The sequence below is a fragment of the Salvia hispanica genome, chromosome 3 (genome assembly GCF_029641045.1).
Source record: "Salvia hispanica isolate PSC_SH4W2 chromosome 3, Shi_PSC_v1, whole genome shotgun sequence".
NCBI lineage: Eukaryota > Viridiplantae > Streptophyta > Magnoliopsida > Lamiales > Lamiaceae > Salvia > Salvia hispanica.
Window position 1 is genome coordinate 41,168,712 of NC_142694.1, and position 10,175 is coordinate 41,178,886.

At 38.1% G+C, this 10,175-nt stretch overlaps 1 pseudogene; it reads left to right on the forward strand.

Annotated features, from left to right (window-relative positions):
• Positions 1-4,168: 4,168 nt before the first annotated feature.
• On the forward strand, positions 4,169-5,817 carry LOC125214854 (3-ketoacyl-CoA synthase 5 pseudogene; annotated as a pseudogene).
• The last annotated feature ends 4,358 nt before the right edge of the window (positions 5,818-10,175 follow it).

Below are 10,175 nucleotides of genomic sequence, written 5' to 3' on the forward strand. Positions count from 1 at the left end.
TGCTCATTTAATCTCATTTAAATAAATTTTATATTAGCCGTAATTAGGATTTGTATTACTTATATACAAACATGAGAGGTGGTTTGTAGAATTTCAGCAAACTATATTTCAATTTTTATTTTTATGTATAAGGCTATAAAATATTGTGTTTTTCATGAGTATCTAATTTGGGGTTTTGATTGATTGAGATAACAAATTTAATATTAGAAATTGAATTATTTAGTTTCAAATAATTAAATAAAGGAAAAAAAGTAGCTTTTTGTCTTTTTTGAAATATTATTATTAATATATTGTGGCCTCATCGTGGTCGAGCAATTGACCCATTACGTTAGGAAGGCCCAATATTTATAAGTAATGGACAAATTCATAATGCATTCACCAATACTGTTGCAACTTAAATCATCATCCATTTTGACAATTAATCAAATGAAAATGACAATCTCTCTTAACTTTGAGTTTCCTTTTTCTCTAATGAGTTATTATACTTTAGAACATAGTACTATATTTTATTTTGTAGTTTTGAGAATATGTACACAAATTTTCACTAAAGTTCAATTATTAGTATTATATAATTTCAAAGTTTATAGTTTTTAATTACGAAAAATCAAATGTTTACTATAGGTCAACCCTAATTAAGTCATATTCTATGTTAATTAACACGAAAGTTTATATCTTCCGTCGTATAATTTTAAGTTCGAATTTACTTAAATTAATAATCATCAAATAGAGTTCGAATTTGACTTATTCAGATGAAGCGGTAATTCCCACACATGATGTCCAATTTTGGTACACCATGGATGTGGCAATATGGATCTTCGACGACTACAACAGTAGTTTGATATTACACACGGTGTACACACGGTGTCCAATTTTGGTACACCGTGGATGTGGCCATATGGATCTTCGAAGTTGTTCGGATTTTCGAATAAAACAATAGTTTGATATTGTTCATTTTGGGTCAAGCCCACACAGATTTGTTTTTGGATCACTCCTCAAAAGGCTCCCTCAATTGGGAGTGGACAGAAATTTATATTCGCCTCCCAACTTCCCTCAGACTTCTGATGTGGGATAGATTTGTACTCCATCCGTTCCATAGTAATTGGAGCGTTTCTTTTCGGCATGGAGATTAAGAAAAATTATGTTAGGTGAGTTAATAAGTAAAGGAAGAACAAAATGGAAAATGAAAAAGGTAGAGAGATGGAGAGAAAAAAAAGTAAGAGAGAGTAAAGTAGGTGTGGAAAAATGTGTTGACTTTTACTTAAAAGGGAAATGACTCTATTACTATGGAACGTACCAAAATGACAAAATGACACTATTACTATGGAACCGGAGGGAGTACTTAACAAACGTGATCTCCAACCAACAAAAAAAAATTAGCTTTTGGGAGAACATTGCCTACAGGCACAACGAGGTACCACTAAAGCGACGCCCCTACTCGCAAATATCATATGTTTCGAGGCCATTTCTACACGGTAAACCAAGTAAGTCCAAAGTTACAACACTGAGCCACCAGAAAGGAAATTAGTTGGATGATTAAAATCATCCACGTGAGGTACAATGAAATTTATATGGTTCTGAACCGGAACTGTGAGATTTAAATGGAATCAAAACTGTCACTTTTGAAACCTTGGTTTGGTTCAGATTCCAAAATTCTGGTACTGAAACCGTGCTGGGACCGTGAAAACCGTCGAAAAATCGTGAAACCCAGCCGGAACTGCAAAAAACCGTCGAAAATTGGCAGTTCGGAACCGTGAAAAACTGTTAAAAATGGTGGGCATCTCTAAATGCAACTAATGATGAAGTTGCATAATCCGTTTCAAATAAATTCGAATCGTACTGGATTTCTTAAATTTAATTTAACTAAATCTTGCCAACCACCGATCTATAAATATTTAGTTACGAATTAGCAATCACATCCTTAATTAAATCAAATCTCTCCAGTTCCCTTTTAATTCGAAACACCCAAGTGGCCAATCACTTTCGAATTTTCACCGGGATGTGCGGTGCATAGTCCATTTCCCTTAAGTAAATCCCACCGATTCCATCACCTTCGTTTCCTTATTTCCTATTAACATTTCTTCCTTGAGTGTATATTTATTAACCTTTTATTCCATTATCATTATAAAACTAATTTTTGAGCAAATATTTCCAGTAATTGATTAGTACCATGTATCTGTATTATATTTGTATTGTATTTTTAATAAATTATACTGTATTCCAATACTTCTTTGTGTGGATAATTTAAAATTATACTCCATGATTTGTATCTTCTTTAATTTTACAACATAAAAACACTATATTTTAAAATATAACTTAAAATTTTTAAATGAATATCCCAAGTGATTAGGAGTATTTAATTAGGTTTAGCCATTTTTGTCTTAATTATACACTATAAATTTAATTTCCCACATAAAGAAGTTCATATAATATTTTATTATAGAAGTAAATAAAAACATAATAAGAGGATTGGATTTTAATCATCCTCGCTAAACATAGAGAGAGTATTAAAAATTGAATAGTATTAAAAGAATTTCCTAATTGTGCAGGGAAAGCTAATTTAAATTATCAAATTTATTCAAATCATAATTTATCATGACCTCGTAGAGTATATAGATGACAAATAAATATAGAATAAAGAATAGTTAAAAGAATATAAAAGAGAAGAAAGGTGATGGAATCGGTGGGATTTACTTAAATTGAAAATGAAATAAGGGGAAATGGATGGAGGCATTGTACGGCACCGTTTTGATGCACCGCACACCTGCTGTGCTCCCACCATAGCATACTGTGCCCCCACCATAGCAGGGTATCCACGCCAATATTCACATGTACAATGTCTGAACTAAAATTATGAAATAAAAATCATCATATTACTAATTAATTAGGAACAAAATAACTTTGAAGTATTATGTAAAGTGCGATGCAATGAATGATACAACATCTTGTTATAGTAAAATATACTATCATGGTATTGAGCCAAATGTAACGTCGAAAATGACATGCATAAGTGATCGTATTCATTTATTAACAAATACAGATGATTGGAACTAGATTTTCCCATCACACCAACTCGAAACACCACTAGTTTCAATATGTGAATGGGACTAGCCAAATAGATCGAAGCGGTCAATTCGATCCAATTTTTAATATATATTTCCTCCGTTCCAGGTTAATAAAGTCATTTTTCTATTTTGGGATGTTTCAGGTTAATTAAGTCATTTATATTTTTGGCAAAATGTCACCCTCTCTCTTACTTTATTTTATCTTGATCTGTCTAACTTTATTCACCACCCTAACACACTATTCTTAAACTCTGTGCCGAAAAGAAATGTCTTTATTAACAATGAACAGAGAGAGTATTAATATAACGGTAAAATCTAGCATAAAATTAGACGTGCTAAAATATTTTATCCAACATCGAAAATATGAAGTAAAAACAACAGATCACCTAAAATACATAATAAACCACTCCCAATCGAAACAAACCTTGCAATCCATGCTCATGCATGAAAGACTTGTACTGTGTTACGGCCTTAATTTCCACATCTGTTGTGAGAACAACTGATCGATGTGCGATATATAGACTAAATGTGCACTCTCTCCTAACAAACTAGTCTTTTGGGATGAATTCTTATGTTTGGTCTGTATAAATTGGTGCTTTTATTGAAAGCCCAAACGGCTTGGAGTGGTGGCCGGGCAACGAACTCGTCGTGACCAACGAGTATGTTTGGGGCCGACTCGGAATGGTGCCCACGGAGTGGTAGCCTGGTAAAAAACCAGCCGTGACCAACGAGGACGTTGACCCTTAAAGGAGGGTCGAATGTTTCGGCCTCAATTCCCACGTCGGTTGTGAGAACAACTGATATGGAATATATAGACTAATCGAGTTCTCTATCCTAATAGACTAGTCTTTTGGGATGAGATCTCTTGCTTGGTCTGTATCATATCATGCCCGTCCATCTATGGAGATCGAATCGATCCAACATTAAAACGCAGTTTACACCAAAATCTATTAATTAGAACAATAATTTGATGAAAGACCTCCGATTACGATACTCAGCTACTTCTGCTCACACCCCATTAGTAGTTTAGTACTCCATTAGTAGTTTAGTACTCCCTCTCCCACTCTTTAAATACCCAAATCCCCCTCCTTCCAATCACTCCACCACAAACCTCCGCCGCCATGGCTCCTTCGTTAACCAAACGAACCTACCAATTCGTCGTAAACAATTTCTTAAAACTCATTTTCATACCAATCGCACTAGCTATTTCAGCCAAAGCGGACTATATCATACAGTTATACAATTCCATGCATCTCACCCCACTCCACTTACTGTGCTCCTCCTTCCCAATCCTCTACACCCTCACCGTGTTCCTCATCTCCCGCCCACGCCTGGTCTACCTCGTCGACTACGCCCTATTCAAGCCCCCCCACAGCTGCCGCGTCTCCTCCGCCTTATTCATCGAGCACTCCCGCGTGGGGAGGCTCTTCTCCGACCCGAAAAGCGTCCACTTCCAAACGAAGATTCTAGAACGTTCCGGACTCGGAGAGGAAACATGCCTCCCCCCGGCCCTCCACTACATCCCCCCGACCCCAACGATGGCGCTGGCCCGGGAAGAAGCTGAGCTCGTTATTTTTTCCGCGATGGATTCACTATTTACCAAAACCGGAGTCAAACCCGAGGAAATTGACATTTTAGTTCTAAACTGTAGCTTATTTTCACCGATTCCGTCGCTGACGGCGTCGGTGATTAATAAGTACAACATGAGGAGTGATATAAATAGCTTCAATCTCTCCGGCATGGGATGCAGCGCCAGCCCGATCTCGGTAGATCTCGCCTCCGATCTTCTTCAACGGCATCGCAATTCATATGCGGTTGTGATCAGCACCGAGATTATAACCCCAAATTCCTACCTAGGGAAGGAGAGAGCAATGCTCCTCCCAAATTGCCTCTTCCGGATGGGCGGCGCCGCCGTGCTCTTATCCAATCGCAGATCCGATCGCCGCCGCGCGAAGTACCGCCTCTCTCACGTCGTCCGAACGCACAGAGGCGCGGACGACAAATCGTACGGATGCGTATCGCAGGAGGAGGACGACGAGGGGAACGTCGGGATCAAATTGAACATCGATCTGATGGCGGTGGCCGGAGAGGCCTTGAAATCGAACATCACGGCGATCGGACCGCTGGTCCTCCCCGCATCGGAGCAATTGCTCTTCGCGATCTCTCTAATTATGCGAAAATTCTTCAATTCGAGATCTAAACCGTACATTCCCGATTTCAAAGAGGCGTTTGAGCATTTCTGCATCCACGCCGGCGGGAGGGCGGTGATTGATGAGCTGCAGAAGAGCCTCCAGCTGACGAATGAGCAGGTGGAGGCGTCGAGGATGGCGCTGCATCGATTCGGAAACACTTCTTCTTCGTCGCTGTGGTATGAATTGAGCTACATTGAGTCGAAGGGGAGGATGAGGAAAGGGGATAGGGTTTGGCAGATTGCGTTTGGGAGTGGATTTAAGTGTAACAGCGCGGTGTGGAGATGTAACCGGACGATCAAGTTGCCGGTGGAGGGGCCGTGGGCCGACTGCATTGATAAGTATCCGGTGCATATTCCGGATGTTGTGAAGCTCTAGTCTACGAGCGAAAATTTAGTGGTCTGGATAAATTTTTATTGCTATGAGTCTGGATAAATTTTTATTGCTATGATTGTTATATTCTCTCCGTCCCAAGAAAGATTACTACTTTATGAGCGGCATGAGATTTTATCTAGTTTATTTGTGTATTGTGTGTAAAGAATAAAGTAAGAAAGAGAATAAAATAGAGATGATGTTTCTATTTTTAATAATGGAATATATTAGTTGTGACAAACTAAAGAGAAAAGTGACTCATCTACTATTTATCTGAATTATAAATTTCTACTACCTTTTTATTATTATTGTTATTGCCAATTGGTTTTTCTTTATTCTGTTTTATTGCGTGTTATGTGATGAATAAGTAGTCTATGTAATTGAATATGGGATTAAGTTTTTCCCAAAAATATATTCTCTCGTCCCATTAAATATGCAATATTTGGGAATCGGCACAGGTTTTTAAGGAGTGTTGTTTTGTGAGTAAATAAAGAAAGAGTAAAGTAAGAGAGAGGAAAAGTAGAAATGGAGATGTTTCTGTTTTAGGAAACGTTTCATTTTTAATGGGACAAAATAAAAAGGAAAACATTTCATTTCTAATGGGACAGGGAGAGTATGTAGGAATTAGGATGGCTAAATCAATATGTCTATTTTTGTAGAAAAACACATTAAATAGACTAAAAGTAGTCAATGCTACAATCAGTAATAAAAAGATAAAAGCATAAAAGCTAGAAATATGTTCTAAATATTATTCAATCGACAATGGGATGGCAAATACGAATTCAGACCAGTGATGTGTTAATAATGTCCATTTTTGTTGAAAAATAATATAAATGTGGAATTCTATATCATGTGTCTATTTTTTTTAGAAAAAACTTTACATTGACTAAATATAGTTGATAATGCAATCTATAATAAAAGCTACAAACATAAAAGCAAAGCAAAATCAAGAAATATGAAAGAGTTACGAGTTAGAATAAACCCTGAATATTTTTCGATCAATGAATTGAATAAACTACTACATTAGGTCTCTGTAGCAGTAGTTATTAACATTCCAAGGTGGCAATTGCATATTCGAACCAATCGAGGGATGTGTACAATTCATGATGGAGAAGACTACTCCATGTGGATCTGTATACATAATATCTGGACCAGGGCAATTTCGATACTGCACCTGTGCATCCGTGTAACACTAATCTTTTTTATAAATATAGATGCAGAGTTGTGATCAATGTCGAACCAATTTTAAAGACCGAACTAGAGACCAAATCTGGGCTATTAGATCTAGTTTTTTTGATGAGATGTGTTGCTGTGAAAAAATTTTCGGCTTCATTACAAGCCCATTTTACTTCATTGTTTATTACTTCATTCTGTACGTAATACCTTGAAACTACAACATGTTTTTACTTGCTTCCAGTAGGTTTTGAAATAATTCAACATATGCTTCATTCAAATTCATTGACGTGGGTTTTTGTTTGATTAACATTTAAAAATGCAATTTATTCAAGTGAGTTTATTACTTCATTCAGAAACATTATTACTTCATTGGATAAGATTTTTACTTCATTCCAGTAGGACTTCAAATGCTTCTACACATACTTCATTCCAATAATTTATTACATTATTCCATGTGATTATTAAACCATATTAGCGCTATGGCGGTGGTGATAGATATTGTAGAGAGAAATAACGGCACGCGACGGCGAAACCACATTTACGTACTAGAATGAAGTAAAAACCTACTAGAATGAAGTAAAAACCTGATCTAAAAGCCCTAATTTGATAGGGTTCGATGGTTCGGTTTTTAAGAATGGATTTGTGGATAATGGGACTCTATAGATGCAGTCCCAAATTATTTATCCTCAATATAGGAGTAATAGTTTAGTTATTCCTTCTATTGTGTTACTTGTTATTTTCTCTACTCACAATCATATGGCATAGTGTCTCCAATGAGTAGTGTTACTTAAATTTGTATTGTTAGGAAGTTTAATCTGGACTTATGTTATGATTAGAGTTTTAATTTTCTATTAATATTAAACCGTCGGTTTAATTCATTTTGATTCATTATTAACTATTAGCAATCTTACAAAAATAGATCCACCTTTGACACGGCATATTCCCTAAGATTATCCCCGTATCTTTACTATTTAGTTAGCTATGATTTCCCATATCTTTTCATACTTATTAGGATTATTTTCTTTTTCCTTGAGTTAGGGTATTTAGCATTATAAATAGGGTCTTTGTTATTCCTTTCCATTATTGAAGAAATATCAAAGTATTTTATTTATCTTTTACGCTATTTCAGTTTTTGCAAAGTAATCTTGTTTTGATCGACCGACAAAGCTCCAATGACTACCTTTATACCTAAATTTGACGCCGGAGTGATCGTCGGACAATAGCTCCCGCAACGTTCGACGCAAATTATCCGAGTTAAGGAACTTCATCCTTAACAATTTGGTGCTTTCATCTTCGCAACTCATGGCTCATACCAACGAGGATATAATTTCCTTGTGTGACCGGATAACGACTTTCCGCATCAGATTAAACGAGAGGATGGATGCAGCCGATCGTCAGGCTTACATGGAGTGGCAGCTTCCCACCCATAATCAGTACGTCGCTGCTCACTCGTGGCAGCAGGACCGTACTTCCTTCTACCAGCCGGACTGGTACCGTTCTCCACCGGATCCAGACCCGCCTTATGCCCCTCCGGCATATGCCAACCGCGCTGATCATTCCCTGGATTGGCAGCACCTCCGGCCGCCAGATGCTACACCGCTTCACGGCATGAATCATCAATTCGGCTTGAATTCCTGCTGGTATCCACCGCCACCGCTAACAGCAGCTCTACATGCCTCCTCCAAAAACCTACAACCCGCCGCCGCAGCTGCCGATTCTTGATTGTGATCGGGTTGAGGACGGTTCTGCTGATTCTACCGAGAGGATTCACGATTCTTCTTCGGGTTTTGATGGAGTTGAAAAGGTTGAGAAGTTGGAGAAGTCCAGTCAGGATTCCCCGCGCAAAGAGAAACCGGTTCAAGGTAGAGAAGAGCTCGAGTGTTCGCGACAAAGCTCGCACCATGACCACCCGCAGCTGCCCTCATGTTCACACCGCTGCTCTGCAACAACGCCTCTTCCCCCTGTTGCTGCCTCCCCGAACTCAACCCCAACATGTACAACCTCGGACTGTCCCCCGGCTTTGATAACTCAAAGCCGATCCTGCCCCGAACATTCCGTTGTTGATGCTGTTCCGCCGCCTCCACAAGCTGCAATCACTTCGACGTGCAGCCCCGATACTATCACCGGCGCCGCTGCCTATTGGCCCGCCTCAACAGGTTGTACTCTCTCCACCATGCAGCCTCGACATGATTAATATCGCCGTGCAGCGTAGAGCAAAGTCTTCCATCCTCGACGGAGAGGTTGAGTCTATTTTGACAAACCAAGGGTCTATTGGGGGAATTGCTTCAAGAAATCAGCCGATGATCATGGGTGTTGACAGTCTTAAAGATGTTATTATGGGGCAAGTAAAGATATTTTTGAAGGACACTTGTGCATTTGATCCAGGAGGGATAACTTGTGAAGCTTGTTATTGGCGTTCTTCATTGCTTCTTGATTCCCGATTCCCACTTTGAAGACAAGGTGGATTTTAACCGGGGGGAATTGATACGGCATATTCCCTAAGATTATCCCCATATCTTTACTATTTAGTTACCTATTGATTTCCCATATCTTTTCATATTTATTAGGATTATTTTCTTGTTCCTTAAGTTAGGGCATTTAGCATTATATATAGGGTCTTTGTTATTCCTTTCCATTATTGAAGAAATATCAAAGTATTTTATTTATCTTTTACGCTATTTCAGTTTCCGTAAAGTAATCTTGGTTTGATCAACCGGCAAAGCTCCGACGACTACCTTTATCCCTAAATTTGATGTCGGAGTGATCGTCGGGCAATAGCTCCCGCGACGTTCGATGCAAATTATCCAAGGAACTTCATCCATAACAACCTTCTACACTTTTGATAATTTATACGAAATTTTATACCATGAATATCTACCATAGATTTGTCGGTGGTTGATTTTATAATTTTTTTGGGAAGATAGAGTTAGAGTAAAAAATAAATGGAAATCAAGAAAATTAGTGAGAGATTTCTCGCCTAAATTAGTGAGAGATTTCAAAAAATTATGATCAGAATACAAATTTTAGGTCAGATAACTCTTTTATAGCGCAGCCTCTACACGTCCGATTCAATCTAGATAGAGGAGGAAACACAATTGATGTGCATTGGTACAATACTAAAACAGTTCTTCATCATGTTCAAGCCAATTAATGTAACGTCGAAAATGACACGCATAAGTGATCGTATTGAATCGATCCAACAGTAAAATGCAGCCCAACACTAAAACCTCTTAATTAGAACAATAATTTGATCGAAGCCCTCCGATTACGATACTCATCTACTTCTGCTCACAATTAACCCTTTCCCCGCACTCCATTAGCAGTTTAGTACTCCCTCTCCCACTCTTTAAATACCCAAATTTCCCCTCCTTCCAAT